General features: G+C 37.5%; 1 pseudogene; it reads right to left on the bottom strand.

The window, feature by feature from the left end:
• Positions 1–12,187: 12,187 nt before the first annotated feature.
• LOC139719592 (echinolectin 1-like) lies at positions 12,188–16,048 on the bottom strand (annotated as a pseudogene).
• Positions 16,049–20,922: the final 4,874 nt, after the last annotated feature.

Below are 20,922 nucleotides of genomic sequence, written 5' to 3' on the forward strand. Positions count from 1 at the left end.
CAGGAAGTACAGATGGTAATTATACCAAGGCCAGATTTATTCAATATTGTGAATAAAAACTGAAACATGAAAGGGTGGTTAAGCGTGCAATGAGCTGGTTGGATGTGTGTGTGTGTGTGTGTGTGTGTGTGTGTGTGTGTCTGTGTGTGTAGATTCCATTTCTTTCTTTCACTTTCACAATTATTGCCAGGAAGTACAGACGGTAATTATACCAAGGCCAGATTTATTCAATATTGTGAATAAAAACTGAAACATGAAAGGGTGGTTAAGCGTGCAATGAGCTGGTTGGGTGTGTGTGTGTGTGTGTCTGTCTGTGTGTGCGTATGTGTGCGTGTGTGTGTGTGTCTGTGTGTGTGTAGATTCCATTTCTTTCTTTCACTTTCATCATTACTGCCAGGAAGTAAAGATGGTAATTATACCAAGGCCAGATTTATTCAATATTGTGAATAGGAACTCAAACATGAAAGGCTGGAAGCGTGCAATGAGCTGGTTGGGTGTGTGTGCGTGTGTGTGTGTATGAGTGCATGCACATGCATACTATGGTATGTGCGATTTAAGAGAGGATGTGGGGTGTTAGGGAAGTACAAAAATCAAGATTTTTATCGAAATTAATCACTTGTGTTATAAGTGCTGATATTGTCAATGATCCATATCAGTTATCTATTTAATGACAGTTTAAGAAAATTACTTTCATATTATGATTATGTATGTGTTCTGGGTTTTTTGGGACTTTATCTTAATAAAGTCGAACACATGACTCTGAGTGAATTTCGACATTATGATGATTCAATTCTGATTTGAATGCAATCTCAATAAAACATTTTTGTAAAATGAGTGAGAGAGAGAGAGAGAGAGGGAGAGAGTCTGTAGGTGTGTATATACATATATATATATATATAAATATATATATATATATATGACGTAGAGCATCGCACAAAAATCACTTATTTGGAATCAGGTTATCATGTAAAGTTAATTTAAAGATGCAGATATTGATATGTGCTCGAATTTAGAACAGATAGGCCTACATGAACTCAACAAGGAACATGCACTACATCAAATAGAAAATCTGGATACCTCTTGTTCAATCCTACTTTTAAAGTGGAAATAACTCTGGACACGTACAATTTACGTTCGAAAAACTAGAAATTTGTGGATATTCACATGACACTAACTTGTGTAATTTCGGTCACAACCCAACTATATATGCAAGATTGGTAGAGGCGAGAATTGGGCTTTTAACTTTTTGCGAGATATTAAGAAACCGTTTGCAAAATAGTACAGAGTGTACCTTTCTGAGAGGAATTCAAAGTTTATTTGATGAAAATCGGGTTTGGAATGGCTGAGACATCCGAAAATAAAGTAAAACAAAGCAATCATAATAAAAGGTGGGTCCCACATTTTATCAGAACTGCTCTGTTTCGGTATCTTGGCCATTTCAAAACCAATTTTCATCAAATAAACGTAGAATTCATTTTGGAATCACATGCTCTTCCATATTTCATTACAGGTTTCTCTTGATTTCACCCCAAAATGCTAGAAACCCGAGGTTAGTTTTCAACCGACACTATACACTACAAAAATTCCGGTTTAAATATGAAACACCGTGCTGGTGTTAAATTTCTGATGCTTATTTGTGGTGTTGGATTAACACCTCTGAGTGCCACTTCAAAATATAAAATTGTTTGTTGAATAGTTTCTTAGTCACTGTTCCTCTTGTTGATTTTAAACTTCAATAAGACAATTAAGAATTTTCCGTTAAAGTACTTAATTTTCGAAAAAAAAAGTGTGAACACATTTACACCACAATAACACCAGTTGAATTGGTCTACTATTGAAGCTGGGCGAGTGTTATACCATTGACATTAACACCAACAATATCGAATCGACACCTTGTGGTGTTATTGTTGAATAAACAACAGCGCAGTGTCAAAAATATCACCATCTGCAGTGTCAAATTAACACCACGAAGTGGCAGGTGAACACTTTTCAACAACATTACAACATATTTTCTACACCTGTGGGTGTGGTCCTATATTGACACTTGATCGATGTTAGATTTAACACCCATGGTGATAATCTAACACCGATGTTTTCACAGTGTACGATCCCTTTAGGAAAGACGATGTATCGCCTCAAGACTCTTTGGCTTGTCAGAAAATGTGTCTGATTATAATCTTAGACATTATATCAACATTTATCATAACCCCTCCCTGACTCATAGTTGTTTTGTAAGACTTAGTAAAGTCTGTGTTGTTCTGTTTCCGAGAGTATACTGTCATGATGTCATCATAAGGGAAAGTTGCTTAGTCACGGTGGATTTTCACACTGCCATTAAAATGTGAAAAAAACAAGGCAGCTGAAATAAAATCTTGATAATCTGATGTAAACTACTGTCAATAGTATTTCAACAACCTTACCACAAACATACTCACTATCAGACTTGCTTTTTATCTTAATTATGCTTGATGTATTATTAGTCTCAATCATGAATAAGAGGGACTCATACCAGATGAATTTCAAATAAATGCAAAATACATATACGCTCTCTGGTGATAATATGTTACATAAGAAAACTTGCAAAAATAGAAGCGCTAGAAGAAACTTAAAAGGTGTGTGCCAACTTTTATAAAAACTTTTGAACTTTGCTTGTGGTATGACATACGTACAAATGAATTTCTGTATAAATGAATAAAAACCCTAAACTTGTTGTAACTCGTCAGGACGAGAGTGTCAAGTTAAAGTCGCTACAGCTCGACTTTTCTGATTCGGTGTTTAACACGGTTTTTTTTTTGTGTGTGGACACAATGTTTTCTAAAATTCACATGTATGATTTGTTTCACTTTATCAAAAGAAAAACAATCTACCATGAAAAAGGGAAGAAAGCCAGTCACTAGATCGACACAGTACAGACGTTGCAAACAACCATCCATGATATTAAAACATCGACACATCAGGTTAATTTAAAATATCATAGTGATACAGGGGCCGCGGAACTGCAAGCGCAGTGATATCATACATGTGATATGGAATGCCTAATGAGTTACTAGTTCCCAGACACAAAGAATGATGCTGTCTTCTGGTCCAAAAGAAAGCCATACTTCACATTTCCACGGCTGGCATGATGACAAGATTTTGAACTCATGTCTTTCAAATTCCTCCGCGATGTTGTGCAAGAGTCTCGCGGAGCAATTTCTACAAAGTTCATCATCAACCGATTATCATTACGCCAATCTCAGTACAGCACAAGAGATTTGTACTGGTCTACCCTCTCCCCTATTCCAAATGTAAGAAACATTGATAAAAAGGAAAGTTCACAGCATAAGGTCCCATGGAGAGTCATGCTTGGTGTACGACCATCTTACATTTGAAATCATAGCTTCGCGAACACACACACACACACACACACACATACACACACACAAACACAAATATTTTGCTATTCCAACGAAAAAAAGCACACCCCCCAAAATTACACAAAAATTCTAGAAAATCCAAAGACCCATGAATCTCAATTTCCAAATATTCCGCCGTTAGATTCTTCCTGTCTAAGGGGGGGGGGGGAGCATTGATCTTGACACCCCCCCCCCCCCGCAGCCCCCTCACACTGAAAAACGTTTCGCAGCCACTGTGCTTGATAATGCTTGATGATGAAGCAAAGCTTCACATTTCAAAATATATATCTTTCTTTTTAGACTTTGAAATTCAGATCGGCACTAGATGTAATACTCAACTTTCGATTTGAAAATAAAAAGAAACTTTCATATCACAATCTATATCGCCTGCATGTCTGCCATATAAAGTGCCAATAAAATAGGGTAAGTACTACTCACCAGAGGTCTTTACAGCTGAAGAGAATCAATGTTCGTTCTGATGGTTTCGAAATCGTTGCCTTCACTATATATATGACAGATTTAGTAAACATTACCAACAGTATAGTGATATGCAAATTAGGAGACTGTAAAAGTGCTGCAACCAATCAGAGAAAGGCATACGTAGCAAAATAGTTTTAGGGCACATTCTCACTTGCACATACAGACGTGTATATCCAAAATACAGGTATACACACAGATAATACAATACGAAAAGATACAAAGCAAAAGAATGAGTTTTAGTTGTGTGTAATTGATTGAAAGTTTTCATAGTGATATATTATAGATGAGGAGAAGGGCTTACGGTAAAGGTTCGCCTTGTCTTCACTCGAGCATTGTGAGGTGTCAATCTACATCAAGAGATGTAAACAAAGATGGTCAAACCTTCACCACCATCACACATCAGAGTTTATTTTCCCCTACTATCTTCGCAGCAGAATTTGTATTATTACGAATCAAGTACGTCCCTACTTTTTCCTCAGGCCGGCCATCTTTTCAAGCAATGCTTACAATAGCGGCCCTCTGCATAATCGCTTCTTAACTACAATATTGTTATTGTAATCCCTGCTGCATAAACATGCGTACTGTATATTATATCATTAATTTCCTTTTATATCGCTGTTTATGGAAGTCAAACGACTCTGTTTTAAATTTACTTTGTATATTTCCCACATGTTCATGATTATGTAATTTATGTATATTGATTTGCTGATTGATTTATTGATTTGCAGAAAATAAAGTATCTATCAAACAAAAACGACGTGCTAAGGGAAGTTCGAGCCGGGCAGGATATCGTGCTCAGCATCACATGTCAGGAGTCCAGTACGTTTTCTCCATTATCAAGTTGCGATTATCATATGATATTACGGGGCTGAGACATTTCCTGATCGGTGACGGAGATGATAATTTTTTTTTTTCTTCTTAAGCAGGAAGCTGAGCTTCTCTTCCACGGCAAAATGATGATGACCTTAATGAACACATTAAACTGACACTAACTTGTCATAAAATGAATTCATTATATTCAATGCCTCTTTGACCTTCTCTGCATGCGACCATTGTATGGATGATTTCGCTGCGCTCTGCTGCTATTGCATAAATTACTTTTCAATTAAAGGACAAGTTCACCTTCATATACATGTGGATTGAGTGAAGGCAACAATGTTAGTAGAACACATCAGTGAAAGTTTGGGGAAAATCCGACAATCCGTTCAAAAGATATGAATTTTTTAAATATCTGTGCAATCACTGCTGGGGGAGAAGACTACTACAGTGTATGATGTCACATACGTACAACGATATAAGGAAAATAAAAAGAGAATTTCACAAAACTTGACTTTTTGAATGAAGTGCACATTTCTTCGACTTGTTACTGAGTTATGTTTGGGGTGATATCATTCCCCCTGACTTCTGAAAGAGAGAAGTCGAGTGTTCTTTTATTATGTGAGAAAAGTGAGAATATCTTGAATTTTCTTTATACTTTGTTTATATAGTTGTACTCATATGACATCACAAGCTATAGTAGTCTTCTCATCCAGCCGTGACTGAGCAGAAACTTCAAAAATTCATAACTTTTGAACGGATTTTCCTCAAACTCTCATTGATGTGTTTCACTAATATTGCTGCATTCACTCAACCCACATGTCTATGAAGGTGAACTTGTCCTGTAAAGTTATTAAATCCTCGTTCCACTGACATTTTTTTTTCTCATTGGTCACTCGTAAGAAGCAAAGCTATTTGCTTCTAGCCACCAACCGAGGTGTATCGGATCACAGTCTGATGAATCCGACCTGTCTTTGTCGACTATCAGGTCGACATGTCGGGCGGTGATCCGATGAGGCAGGATCGTCAAATGAGGATCATAGGCGACATGTCTGACACTGACCTGATAGTCGACCAACACAAGTCGGATTCATCAGACTGCGATCCAACATACCTTCATTGGGTGGCGGAAGCAACAAACTTTACTTCCTGATGAGAAAAAATCTCTGTGGAATGGGGATATCAGCTACCACGGTTTGCCAAACTCTACATGCCCGATTAATCCTTCGCCTGTGCTAACTGGTTGTGGCATGAGGTGACTCATTGACAAGGAGTCAATTCCTTCTGTCTGTATGAATTTAAGCCCCCATTCCACTGACCATCGGGGGTTCATCTGGGTACCGTTTCATGAAAGTTGTCAGCCTCTCATCATGTATGAATATATATATATATATATATATATATATATATATAGATATATATATATATATATATATATGTATATATGTATGTATGTATGTATATATATATATATATATATATATATATATATGCTTCCGACGAGTGACCGATGATCTATGGAATGGGGATAACACTATTCGGTCAAGCGTCATCGAAACACAAGGCAAGCGTGTAACCATGGTAACCGTTGAAGTTATGATTGTGATAATTGTCAACCAATCGACAAATGAGTGGATTACGTCTAGGACTTATTCTGCATTGAAACTTATGTTTCTGAAAGAAAAAAAAACTATTTCATGTTTTGGTTCTAGGAATGGGCAGCTGTTTCCAACATCGTGTTGTGCATTGTATACGAAAGTGTTTGATTTCAGATTTGCAGCGGAATGCTCTGCACTGCAATCATCTCAGGGCGGATATATAGCCAGCGAAACTGGTCGGCAAAAGGTTCTTGGTCTTCAAAAGGATCGTATAGTTTTAGTTGAGACCTAACTTCAGGTTTCTAACATTTTTGGTGAGATAATGAGAAACCTCTTATAAAATGTGAAAGAGCATGTCATTCCAAGAGGAATTCAATGTTTATTGATGAAAATTGGTTTTGAAATGGCTGAGATATCCAAAATAGAGCAATCATGATAAAATGTGGGACCCACATTTTATTACGATCCCTTTGTTTTACTTTGTTTTTGGATGTCTCAGCAATTCCAAAACCGATTTTCATCAAATTAATCTTTGAATTCCTCTTAAAATAGTATGCTCTCTACTGTTTCATAAGTGGTTTCTTGGTATCTCGCAAAAAGTTAAAAGCCCAAATCTCATCTCCACCAATACAGTACCATCCCTTGGTTGTAAATCGGTCAGCAATCGGTCGCCGACTGGTTACTAATGTCTATAGGACTGATCCGTATCAGGGCCAATACCCCCCCCCCCCCCCCCCTCTCCCCAGGGCAATTACTCCCCTGCTAAATGCTGGTCAGTGGTAAGGTCAGAGTAAAGATTAGGGTTAGGGTTAGGTTTAGGGTTAGGAGTTTGGGTAAGGGTTAGGATTAGGTTCAGGATTAGGATTAGGCTTTAGGGCCCGGGGCAATTGCCCAGCGGGTGATTGCCCTAGACCCGACTTATCTGCTGTGATTTTTTGGCCCTTGGCCCTTGAATATTTTACCAATTGCTGACCAAATAAAGACTGATCGCTGACCATTTTGCCAAGTGGTTGCCGACCAGATTACATGTATAACAATCAATACTGAGAACCTTCTTTTTTCTAGAGTGTCTGAGTCTACGTGCATACGCATTAATTGTAATCCTGTAGTAATTGTTGCCGAGCCCCAAACGAAAATCAGCAACTAATCGACAGTCAATTTCTAGTGGTTTCCATTAAGTCGCCGATCATTTGCCGACCATTTGCAAACCTTTCTTCGAGCAGTCGACCGTTCATCATCATTTTTGTTTTTGCTGTTCGCAAAATGTTCGCAAAGACCTCTCCAACCGGACGTCAAATGGTTTGCCAACGGTAAGCAACCGATCAAAAATTTGGGGATTGGTCGCGGATTGGTTGTGAATGGTCGCCAGAAATTGTTGGTTGCTGGATGTTGGCTATAAGTCTCTGTGTGACCATGCAGGCCCTATAAGATGACAGACAGACTGATTCACCTATCATCCATGTGTAATATTGTGATAAGCTGATAATTCAATCGTTCAATTTTTTATCCATTCGCTGAGATGGTTTGTTGAAGAACAATACTTATAATAGCTCGTAAGTAAAACATTACAACTTGTACTTCAAACTGTGAATGAAGAGTGATAGACGCAAGTAAGGGCGGATGTATCTAAGCGTTTACATGATTTTCGACGAATTGTGCTTATTCATTGTGTGTGTCTGTGTGCGTGTGCGTGTGTTTTCCGGTTTCCACCACATCCACCCCAACACACACACACACACACACACACGCACAGTCGCACACGCATAAAGAGGAAGTATGTGGACAGATACTGGGATTACCAAGATATGAAAATATCCTGCTGCAGCGGGTGAAAGCGGGTGAAGCTTCTGTAGTGTCACCCTCGCACGTGTTTTGCTCCAACGCCAAAAAAAAAAAAAAAAAAAAAAAAAAATGGGCCAAAAAATTTATTCAATTTAGCATAAACCTAGTTATCGCACATTTTGTCTTTCAAAATTGCAACTTTTACTTTCAATTTAGCATCTTGATCATTGAAATTTGCACATGTGTCTTTCGAAGTTGTAAAAATGGTACTCAAATAGACAAATGCTCTAGATTCATTCAAATTCGCCAGCACTGTATTTCGATCATTCAATTTCGCGAATGGGTAGTCAAATTCCAAACATATTCATTCAGATTTAACATCACGTTTTTTCAATTTTGAAAAGGTGAGAACATCTAAACATTTTGAATTAGATATGACTTTTTGTTTCATCCACACTCTGTTAGATAGTAAAAGTATCATATCTTTGACCCTAAATAACTCGAGTTTCTTGTTCTGTAACGTCTCTCTTCTTTCATACAAGTCATTATAGGCCAACATGTACCAGTGCTATAGATTAACTCCGTCTTCTTACAGTCATGACAGCACAAGTTAGATACAGGCTTTTATCTCAAGATGACATATTAAAAGAACTGTTGCCAAGATGATATAAGAATAAAGAATGAATACGAAAATATGGAATGTTATAATGCTTATACAAAACAATAACTGTGATGGAAGAAAAAAAAAGAATAAAATTATAAACATGTCTACTAAATTGACTGCAGTACATGTTACATTGGATGCCCAAAAATTAATTCGAATTCGTGACTATATCATTCTACATTAAATGACTGATTTGCGAAATTGTGCTTGTCTTACGAATTTCAGTTGAAAAAAGTTTTAATTTGAATGAGGTTAAAGGTAATCCAATGCCCCAAAGTGAATATGAATAAAGAGATCAAAAAATTAAAATGCCGAATATGTTTGTTGCTGATACTCATGTTAAGTCTCTTATATCAGCTGGATCTCATGTGATGAGGTGAATTTGTATAACACCTTACTCACTGCTACCCTTGATAAGTTGGCACCTGAGAAACGAATCAAGGTCACAATCCACCCCAATACTGAATGGTATACCCCAGAAATAGCCAAGCAAACTGCTTCGCAGACAGTGAAAGTCAAGTTCAAAAAAAAACTGGAGATTCACAAGAAGATGTATCATGCACAAAGGCGATGTGTAAATGTCTTGATTAAGGATGCTAAGTTACAATATGTGACCCTGCACCACAGCACAAACAAAAAGTCGCCAGACATGGATTTTTAGTTAGGGGCAGATTCTAAAAGAACAGACTCTAAGCTTTAAAATGATGTATAACTCAATTCAAATGGACTCTGCTAACCTATCTAAATGTTGGAAAGAAAGCACACACTCTGGAAAAGTGTGAACTGAGAAAAGAGGCTCTGAAATAAAGAGTCTATTCAAGCGCTTAATCTTTTCCAAGCCACGATAGCTATGCCATGAAAGGGACAAAAAACGGGTTGCTAAACACCGGAGCGATAACAATGAAGGGATTATAAGATTAAGCTTAAATTAGGTGTGCGTTATCAACACATTTTGTCCATGATTGATGACAACTTTCAAAAAAGTAGCATTATCCTTTCAAAAATTATCAGAGTTGAAAGTGAAGAGTGTGTACAGGATTTTCAAGAAATGAAAAGTGGACTCTATTAGAAACATCTAATCACACTGTGCTATTATACTATAAAGTGTTTGAGAAAAACTGCTAAAAACAGAGTTTTCTGTTTGTTTTATAATCCCAAACTTTAACATAATGTAGAAGAAGACTTGCTCTTTCAGGAAATATGAAAAACTCAAGATTGGCTAGGTTGACACATTTCACCTATTTTCAGTCCTCGCACAAATTCACTGTGTGCGACTTTTTGTTCGTTTTGTGATGCACAGTCACATCATTATAATAAAAAAAAAATGTTACATATAATAAATAATAAATATTATTATTATTATTTTTCTGTGCTGAGCTTCAAATACAAATATCACTGTTACCCTAAGGAAGATCCGTGCAAGGGTCGAAAATTTGGTTTACAAATAAGTGAAGTTGCAATGTCTTCATCGTCTTCATGCTTTTATTCCAACACGCGGATAATAATACCATTATATATATATATATATATATATATATATATATATATATATATATTTATATATTTATATTATTTCATTAGAGAGACAGACAGCAAGACAGACAGAGCAACATGATCTTAAGATTATTCTTTATTGATTTTTAGCGTCGATAGTTTCCAGTCACTTTACAGGGTAACGCAATGCAATGTATAACAAAAGCATGTTTGTGTAAACATGTTTTGCGTGTGTCCGGACAAGCATTTAACGCTTCAACTGGATATCTGGTCAGACTCTTAATCATTCGATTCATTCCGCCTTGTTCAAAATGAGATCAAACCTACTACCAATTTTGGTCGGGCACTCAAATAAAAATGAACTGAATAAACAAAAATGCTAGCTTGTTGACAGAAAGAGCGAAAACATGATACATGATATAATTGCGATTAAAAAATGTGTCCATTACTTTGTATTTATAATAATCTTTATAGATTGTAATTGCCCTCTGGGGATAATTGCCCGGATACGGTTAAAACCTCGTAGTGTCATTGTTGAATTAACACAAGTACCAGTGTCAAAAATATCACCAGCTACAGTGTCAAATTAACACCACGAAGTGTCAGCTGAAGACTTTTCAACACCATCACAACATACTTTTTACACAATATGTCAGTGTGGCCTCTATTGACACTGGTTTGTTTTTAGTAGATTTAACATACCTTGTGCAGGGGCGGATCGAAGAATTTTGATTCCGTAAAGGGGGGGGGGGGAGGGAGGCGCAAAAAAAATATTTCTACTGCCACTTCCAGGTTTCATCGGCTGACAAGCAAAACAAAAACAAAAACCGCTTTAGAGCGCAATTTTTCTGTTTCTCATCCCACTGCCGGGCTGATAAAAAACAAAAACAAAAACAAATAAACAAACAAACAAAACAAAACAAAACGCTTTCAGCGCAATATATTTCGCACCACTTAAAGGGCCCCTGAAATAAAAAATGGATGTTGATTTGTGTTGATTTATGATACCCTCAACATTACTTTTGCGGTGAAACTACTAGAAACATTCCATATATTTTCAACGATTTTTTTTCTTCTATTCTTCAGATTACTTGGGAACGCCCACAAAAACTTCTTCCAAACCAATATTCCTCAGATGACTTCATCTGTCACTCGTTGCTAAAGTACTGAAATGTTTAACAAAAGACATTGGAATGCACCTTCCCCTCGAATCAGCATAACTTGCATGTTTCTGTGATATTAATGTGACTAACAAAAGATATGACGAGGAAACATGCAAGTTACTGTATGTTCCCGAGTAATCTGAAGAAAAATAGAAGAAAAAATCGTTAAAAATATAATATGGAATGTTTCTAGATATTCGTTTCACCGCAAAAGTGATGTTGAGGGTATCATAAGTCAACACAAATCAGCATGCATTTGGATTTCAGGACCCCTTTAAAGGTTTCATCGGCTGACAAGCAGAAAAAAGAAAGAAAAAAAGGCCAGCGCAATTCTGGTTTCATGAAGAAAGTAAAGGGGGGCACGCGCCTTTTTACATTTTTCCTTTTGTTTTACAAAAAAAAATAATAACAAAGGGGGCGCCATGGTTTACGTCCATTCTGTATCGCATTCTACAGATTTCTCGCAACAACCGTGTTCTTAGAGAGAGCACCCCCGTCCCCCGCCCTTCCCAAGTAATGGTAACGTGTGCTGACCTAGGGCCTCCAAAATGACGCCAAAGATATGCGCTCTGTGAATTGTGGTGAAAAGAATTTCTAACCTTTTTTTTTAGAATTCACTTGGAAAAGTGAAATTGCTCTGATTTCTTCTTCATTGATTACATTGTTGGTTCATTTTATAGGCCTAATCCCCTCCCCCCCCCCCCGTCTCACTTTTTAGGACAAAGTGTAATAACCCTAATGTCTATGTTACATATGGTGTCTCATGATTAAAATTTGTCGCTATGCTCAGTGCTTCTAATTTCTTGCAAACACAAAATAGTAGGTCCCGTTCCAGGAGTACCTGTTACGGAACCACTGACCAGCAAGATTAGAGCTCAGTTCTGCGCCTGCTGCCCGCGGGCCGAAGTAGACGGACTCAAAGAAGAAAGGTTTAGACTCTCCATTGGCTGAGGGCGTCCCACCTTGTCCACACTTGCTGGAACTTCCAGGGATACACGTCATGGTATCGACTGAACAAAGAATACAAATAGCGAAAAATGACAGGGAGGCATCAAGAAGATGTATAATTACAACAAAGATAACAACACTGTGGCCACCTTTTTGCGTACGTAAAGACGGTGCTTTGTTGATAGTCAACCTTCATTGCGATTTTCTTTTTTTTAATTGTGAAGTATAATGTTTCCATCTGTATACCGTACGTCAGTACGTAGGACAATATCCACACAGGAAATTGAAAATTCATTGAAAATTGAACTTCAAATTCATGAAATTCCTCCGTCGAGATGTTTTCATTAGGCGTTTTCACAGCAGCCCTATGAAAAATCCAAGCTCGAGAAATTTTTCGTGATTGCGAATTAGCGCGATATTTCATTTCTTGTCCACATCAGCCCGAAGAGAATCAGCCTGAATTTTTGTCGAGCTAATTCGACAGCTGAGAATGTGCAAACAGCATCAGTAATGTGTGTGCACTTTCAAAAATTCCTCATGATTTGTGTGCAGTTTGCCTCGATCGATCGGGTCACACACGCTAGGCATGATGGGATGCATCGCGATAATTTCTCGAGTCGTTTTCACATTAGGCGTTTTCACATCAGCCCGATGTTTAGAAATAGCGCGCTATTTTCTGACTTGGGAAATTTTCCCGATAGCGAAATAGCGCTCTATTTGATAATGTGAACACAAATTAACGCGCTAATTGTATCGCTCTGATCGAGAAAATTTCTCAAGTCCAACTCGGGAAATTTCTGAAATAGCGGGATAGTAGCGCGCTATTTGATAATGTGAAAACGACTCGAGAAATTAGCGCGATGCATCCCATTATGCCTAGCGTGTGTGACCCCATCGATCCAGGCAAACTGCACACAAATCACGAGAAATTTTTGAGAGGGCACACACATTACTTATGCTGTTTGCACATGCTCAGCTGTCGAATTAGCTCGACAAAAATTCAGGCTGATTCTCTTCGGGCTGATGTGAATAAGAAATGAAATAGCGCTGTAACTCGCAATCGCGAAAAATTTCTCGAGCTTGGATTTTTATCGGGCTGATGTGAAAACGCCTAGTATCAAATAGCGCGCTACTATCCCGCTATTTCAGAAATTTCCCGAGTTGAACTCGAGAAATTTTCTCGATCAGAGCGATACAATTAGCGCGCTAATTGTGTTCACATTATCAAATAGCGCGCTATTTCATGATTGGGTTAATTTCCCAAGTCAGAAAATAGCGCACTATTTCGAAACATCGGGCTGATGTGAAAACGCCTAATTAGCGCGCTAATTTGTATTCACATTATCAAATAGCGCGCTATTTCGTGATCGGGTTAATTTCCCAAGTCAGAAAATAGCGCGCTATTTTGCTATTTTCTGCGAAAAATATCTGGAGCTTGGATTTTTATCGGGCTGATGTGAAAACGCCTAATGAAAACATCATGACGGAAGAATTTCACGAATTTGAATAATTACGCAGTACCCGCTGCATGCTATAAAGATTAGAACCAACACTTGCTGTCGGGCGAAAGCTCGATGGTTTAGTGGAGATGACGCCTGTTCAGAGATCAGGAGGTCGTAGGTTCGAATCCTGCTCGCGTATGTACGCCAAATATATTATCATCATGGCTACTACTAAAACACTGATCAATTCAATGTTTATTTACGTCCATGCAGGGCAATTTGTCAATCAGTTGTAATGAACATTGAAGTGTAGTTCCAAATGTAAGATGAAACGAAAAGATTCCAGTAATAAATACTTATACAGCTATCAGTTTTAGTGGGTACAAAATAATCTTGTTGTAATACCGCTATTTGACTGGAACTGCAGCCGAGTGTGGTCGTTGGCGTATCCGTCGATGTACACCTTCCTTTCTTCCAATCACGGTATCGTCCGCGTTGTCAGACTCGATGGGTTCACGCTGTCGTCCCCAACCATCAGGAAGACGACGTCGGTCTGCACGAAGAACTCGGTGAATTTCAACTCAATCATCTGTTTGATGCTGGACGGAGGGATGATCTCCAAGTCGACCTCCGCCCCGTTCTCTTCGACGTAGTGCCAGACACTTCCCATGCCGGACTTGCCTTAACGGACCCAGCCCCCTCCATTCGGGTCCATTTCACAGTACACCTGTCAAAAAATGCATTTGGTAACATCATCTGTTATAAGCCTTTCATTACCATCGGGCTCCAACTAGTCGTTTGGCATGGTGTTTAAACAACTTAAGCAATCGCGCCGGAACACTTTTGTTTTGTTTTGTTTTTGTTTTTCTGTGTTTTTTTTTTTTTGGGGGGGGGGGAGGCAAAATCTTGACGGGGGCACATTATGTGACGGTGTGAAATCCTCGGCGAGGGAGCGAAGCGATCGAGCGGGGATACCACGGTAGGAACTTTTTGTCAAAACAGAGTACAAAAGTCGCGTTTAAAGAGCATTTAAAAGCAAATTTCTACGAAATTAAACATAGTGAAAAAAAATAGTGCGAAGGACTATGATTATAACATACGTGGGTACATTATGTGACGGTGTGAGATCCTCGGAGAGGGAGGGAAGCGACCGAGCTTTGGAGGGGGTATGACGGTAGGGACTTTTTGTAAAAACAGGGTGTAAAAGTCGCGTTTATAGAACATTTCAATTTAAATTTATAGGGAATTAAACGTAGTAAAACAAACATCACTGCGAAGGGCTATCATCTTAACTTAAGAAAATTGTTAATTTTACTATGTACGGGCAGAGCGAGCGAGCCACTTTCACTTTGCCATTCGTCTGAAATGTATTCATTAAAAGCTTAAACGCGATCGCATTGTTCAAGCAATAAAAATTATTTTTATATTGCTAAAAAGCATAGAAGAAAGAGAAAATGTAAGGTTTACTAAAGATACGTTTCAGGGGGCACACGAGGACGCGAGGCTACCATCTATACACTAAATTTGCTCATAAGTAGATATCAGTGTATGTATATTATAATGTATATTAATAATGAATTATGATTTTGGCCGCGTTAGGGGCGAAACTTTTGCATTTTCAGTTATGAAATTGAAAACTTTTAGACAAGAGAAGTGCCTTTATTGTTCATTTTGGTCTTTAAAAATTGATTCATTATTTGTTACAGGGGGCACGGGGGGGGGGGGGCAAAAACTCGTTTTATCCCCCAACATTTTATTTCACATAATTTGGGAGGGCAAGTGCCACCCCTGCCCCAGTCTTTCATTTTGCCCTGTCTAACCTGTGCATTATTTATCATCGGCAGGCAATCATCGCGAGGCACTGGTTTCTTCCGTCTTGAGCTAGTTTTTGACAGCAGATAAAACTTCTTAGTGATATTCGATCAAGGGAATGCGTTATGAGAATCTGTAACTGCAAACAGGAGGGAATATCGACTTGATGATTAGAGATGCAGAACGGTTGTGGTAACGTATTTTCTGAAATGGAGCGGAGCCTCTGCTCATCTGGGTACAATACAGCACGTTCATCAGTTGTAATCTGCTGGAATTACTCGCATTTGAGAGTCAACCACAGTTAAACGTTCTGCTACAATTTGTACGATGGACTAAGCTGCAATTGTGTTTTCAATCCCCTACCGTTAGTATCCACTTGACCATGAATGAAGGGTAGGAGAGTGACCACAACACCAATGACCACAAATAGACACTTGTTGAATGTCGATGCCATGTTGAACTTCAAGCTAGAACGACAGGAAATTTGTATTTTAGTTCATACGGATCTTAAGCACCCTTCATGGGCCATATCGATTTGCTTCTCTTTCAATGAACTCTACTGCAATTCAATTAAAAAAAAATATGAAGAGTTTCAACACAAAATGGACTAAGCGCCATTTCAAAACATTCTAAACTAAGCCTGTCATCAGATACCGTGATACCTGATTTTGAACAAAACATGGAATGTTCTTGAAGTACTCTGTCATATAAAAGTCTCTTATTTATTTCTTTGTTTAACTCTTTATGTGCCATGGTGGAAACCCCCTGTGTGCCACGTTATTCTGAGACACGAAGGTAGTCATGCTTTGAAAAATAATTCTGTTTTTCCAATTTATATAACTTCTACAAATTTCTTTTAAGCTGGACATAATAGTGAGCAGAGTTAAAGAGGAATGCCAAACTTTGCTTCCCAATACAATGTATAACAATTCTATTTTCAATTTTTCTTTTGAATTACCAGTAGCTTCATTACTGTAAAGGCATGACTTTTGCACATAAAATAAGTGACATAAACTTAGAATGTACACGCAAATCTAGTTGTGAACACCGCTTGATAGTCAATCACCACATAGAATGGAAGCCGTATGTGAGAGGAACAAAAGCGTGAGAAACGCTTTGATTGTACCGCGGGATTAGCGATTTATCGATCGGTTTTGGCGGCTTTGTTTGTTGAGCAGAATATGCGAAGTTGGCACGCCGTCGACTGAGCCGGACGTGCGAACGTGGCACGTAAAGAGTTAAACAGCTCTAATATCAATTAGCTTTACTTAACAAGAATGAGATCAATCTCTTCATTTCCGTCACACATTGTATATTCGGACTTTTCTCCTTTTTGTAACTATACAATAACTGTTTTGATATGCAGAACACAAACAGGCAAAAGGAGTACACAACAGCACACTGGTAAGGTGTTCCCATGATAATCATGTAGAGAGATAGAGATATAAAAGAGAATTTGTGAGAGTATAGTGATGATCAATCGAGCTTTTAAAAGTAAAGAAGTTCATGACTTGTCAGGTGTAATTAATGTTTGAAAAAAATTCAAAATCATAGACATAACAGTTTAACATGCACCAAACACGTCTGATTTCCGTAACCTGTAGAATTTTCAGTTCGTTATTCCGAAGGTTCGTAATACGAAAGCAAAATAGAGTTCGTTATACCAAATGTTCGTTAATCCGAAAATGAAGTAAAGTTCCTCAATATCCCTAGGGTTCGTTAGTCAAAATATGAAAGGGGTTTGTTATGAAACTCCCTAATCCGAAAACGAAATAATGTTCCCACTTCCGTAGGTTCACGAAGCTTTTTATTTTCGGATCAGCGAACTTCGGAAAAATGACCATCACCCCAATTTAACTAATATGCAAATGAAACGACACGCGATGCTGCTTCAATTAGATTGTCGGTAAATCTGTTTGATTATAACCGAATTAAAATGCTAGCAACAGTTTCTACAAACCTCCCTTTCTATTGATCTTTATCAAGCCTTGATTAGATTTTTGCTGTTCTGTTTTCACTTGATTCTATAATATTGTCGTCAACTTGTCTGGTATGGATATTCACATTGCGACAGTACAAGACAGCTGAAATTAAATCTTTAACAAACTGAAGGGAATTACTGTAGTAGGCCCCTATTTCTACGACCTCACAACATAAACAAACATCCCTGAAGGTTTTAATCAATAAGTTTATGCTTGATGTAACATTAAACTCAATCTTTGATAAAATAGACGCATAACATGCAAAGTGCTAAATATTTACGCTGCATGATGCTTTTGAGGATAATGCAGCAGATCCTATTTGCCGAAAAAATAGTAATTCACACAGCAAGAAGAAAAATAATGCAAGTTATCCTTCAAATGTTTAAGTTTTGATAGTGATATGACATGTATTCCTGTAAAAATTGATAAAATAAAAACACCAAATAAGTATTGTAATCTGTCAAGACTGGAGCTTGATAAAGTCGCTAATTCTCGACTTTTCCTGCTCTTTTCGCTGTTTAATACACTTCTATAGACACCAAGCTTTCCAACGTATATACATTTATAAATACATAATGTATACAGATATAGTTGATTTCACTTTATTACCAAAAAAAAAAACTAAGAAAATACTAAGAAAGATGTAAGAATTGAAGTCATTAGATGCAGTGCATTAGTTGGAAACAAGAATGTATATGAGATTAAGCGCTAAGAAACATTAATATAAAATGAAATCATTATGCTTATAATTCTACTTCTTAAAAACAAAACAAAGTTCTATTTTCCAAAATAGAAATTATTTTAGACTTTAATGTTTAGATCCGCCGTAGATGATGTATATAACTTTCTATTGAAAGATGTAAAAGAAATCGTTTATCAGCTATCACCAAATTTTACAGTTTGCTCTGTAGCATGTCTGCCAATAAAGAAATAGCGGTTCACAAAAATGAGACAATCACAACTCACCAGCGGCCTCTCACGGCTGATGAAGAGAATCAATGTTCCTTCTGATGGTTTCGAAATCGTTGTCTTCACTTTATAAAGACATTACCAGGACACAGAGAAACATCGCCAGCAGTACTGATATGCAAATTAGATGACTGTCAAGCTGTTTCCACCAATCAGAAGCGAATGTTCAGAAAAACAGTGAAAGGCCCCTGGCTAAAGGTATAGGTTCCCATGTACAGACATGTATCCTCAAACACGCCCATAATACAAACACACAGATAATAAAATGATATAGTTGAAAGGGTGTTTAACCCGATGAAATGGTCCCGCCTATTACATCCAACTGGACCCCATGGAAGACCAGCTATTGCAGCTGAATATATGCAAATTAGATAACTATCAAGCGGCTTCCACCAATCAGAGAAGCGAATGTTCCACAAAACAGTTAAAGGTCCCGGGCTAAAGGTAGGTTCCCATGTACAGACATAATGTATCCTCAAACACGCTATTAATACAAACACACTGATAATAAAATAATAGAATTAAAAGGGTGTTTAACCCGATGGAGTGGTCCCGCCTACTACATCCAACTGGACCCCATGGAAGACCAGCTATTGCAGCTGAATATGGGCTATCCAGCCATCTTTTCAGATGGACATGAAACAAACAAAAGCGTAGAAAATAGTTGTCGTTGCTCATAAAAAAAGGTGAAATTTTAAGATTGGTTTGGTTGGTTTTATACGTATTTGTATATTTCATTCCATGTACAGTAACGAATTAATTGAAGATATGCAAAAACTTGGAAAAGTTAGAGATACAAGTTAATAACGAAATCGCCATTTCCATATCTATCGGTATTGTCCCTCATTACAAATCAACGGAAATGAGTGACATTGAACACTATGATCATACGTAAATAACGGGGAAAAAAAGATTCTTTCACTTCCTAATTTTGAGGCTGATTTTTATGAAACTGCTGTATTACCTTTGCTCAATTTGATATGATTTGATTTATTGGTTTCTGTATTATCATCGCGCATATAGTACATGTATATATGCATACATAAACATAAGTTTTTGACAAAACTTTCTTCACTGTCTTTACACAATGTACAGCAAAACGTATGAGCGATACAACAATGAATAATACAGTGGGGCTACAGCATAAGCGTGGCTTGATTTGCGTGCAGCCCCCGTACACACTACTACACATCGGAAAGAGAATAGGGGGGAGGGATGACTTGCATATTATAGAGATAGGATAATAGAAAGGAGAGGGGAAAAGGAGAGATCTGTCTGCTTTCATTAATGGTTTACACAAAGTAAGTTCACCTGTATCACTGATCAGCAAGGCATGACAAAATATTTTCTCACCGAGGTACAGGTGAACAGTTAATACAGTTCATGATCGGTTACATGATTACGTTAAAGATTAAATCCGTCGATATTTCTGCGAAAGAATTTCGTGTATAATGCACTAACAAAGACAATGAAATTGCTGATATCCAGAAAGCAACATTGTTTTGACAGCTTTCTAAAGAGTACATGGATTTTAAACTTCGAATTTCAGAAGGAAGAGAATTCCAAACATCGGGTCCGGTGTGTCTGACAGATTTCAGAGCCATCACTGTTTTAGGATTATATAAATGAAATTATCAGATTGTCTTGTGGGATAAGAATGTATGTCCTTGTTTAACTGGAATAGTGAAAAGAAAGAAGATGGCAACTGACCCTTAAATATAAAGAGTGAATTTTGTAAAGAATTAATGTCATTTACCTTACGTGTTTTTAATTTTGCAAATAAAGGATCTGAATGGTCTCGATAACCGGAGATTATGCATATACGTATAGCTTTCTTTTGCAGAAGTAATATACTATCAATGTGGCTTTTTGAAGTTGCCCATACAATGTTGCAATATGAAATGTACGATAATATTAACGAGTTATATAACATATATCTGAATATAACTGAATGGTCTCGATAACCGGAGTTGTTTGTTTGTTTAATAGATACTTTATTTTCTGCAAATCAACAAATCAATCAGCAAATCAATATACATAAGGCACATGATCATGAACATGTGGGAAATATACAAAATAAATTCAAAACAGAGTCGTTTGACTTGCGTAAACAAAGATATAAAAGGTAATTAATGATTCAATATACAGTATGCATGTCTATGCAGCGGGGATTACAACAATTATGATTATGGAGCGATAATGCAGAGGGCCGCCATTGTAAGCATAGCTTGAAAAGATGGCCGGCCAGAGGGAAAAGTAGGGACGTATACTAGTTTCGTAATAATACAATACAATACAATACAATACAATACAAATTCTGCTGCGAAGATAGCAGGGGAAAATAAACGTGATGGTGGTGGATGTGCGTGCAAGTGCT

The sequence above is a fragment of the Diadema antillarum genome, unplaced genomic scaffold, assembly GCF_040938485.1.
Source record: "Diadema antillarum isolate AM-2024a unplaced genomic scaffold, OU_Dant_1.0 scf00000112, whole genome shotgun sequence".
Classification (NCBI taxonomy): domain Eukaryota; kingdom Metazoa; phylum Echinodermata; class Echinoidea; order Diadematoida; family Diadematidae; genus Diadema; species Diadema antillarum.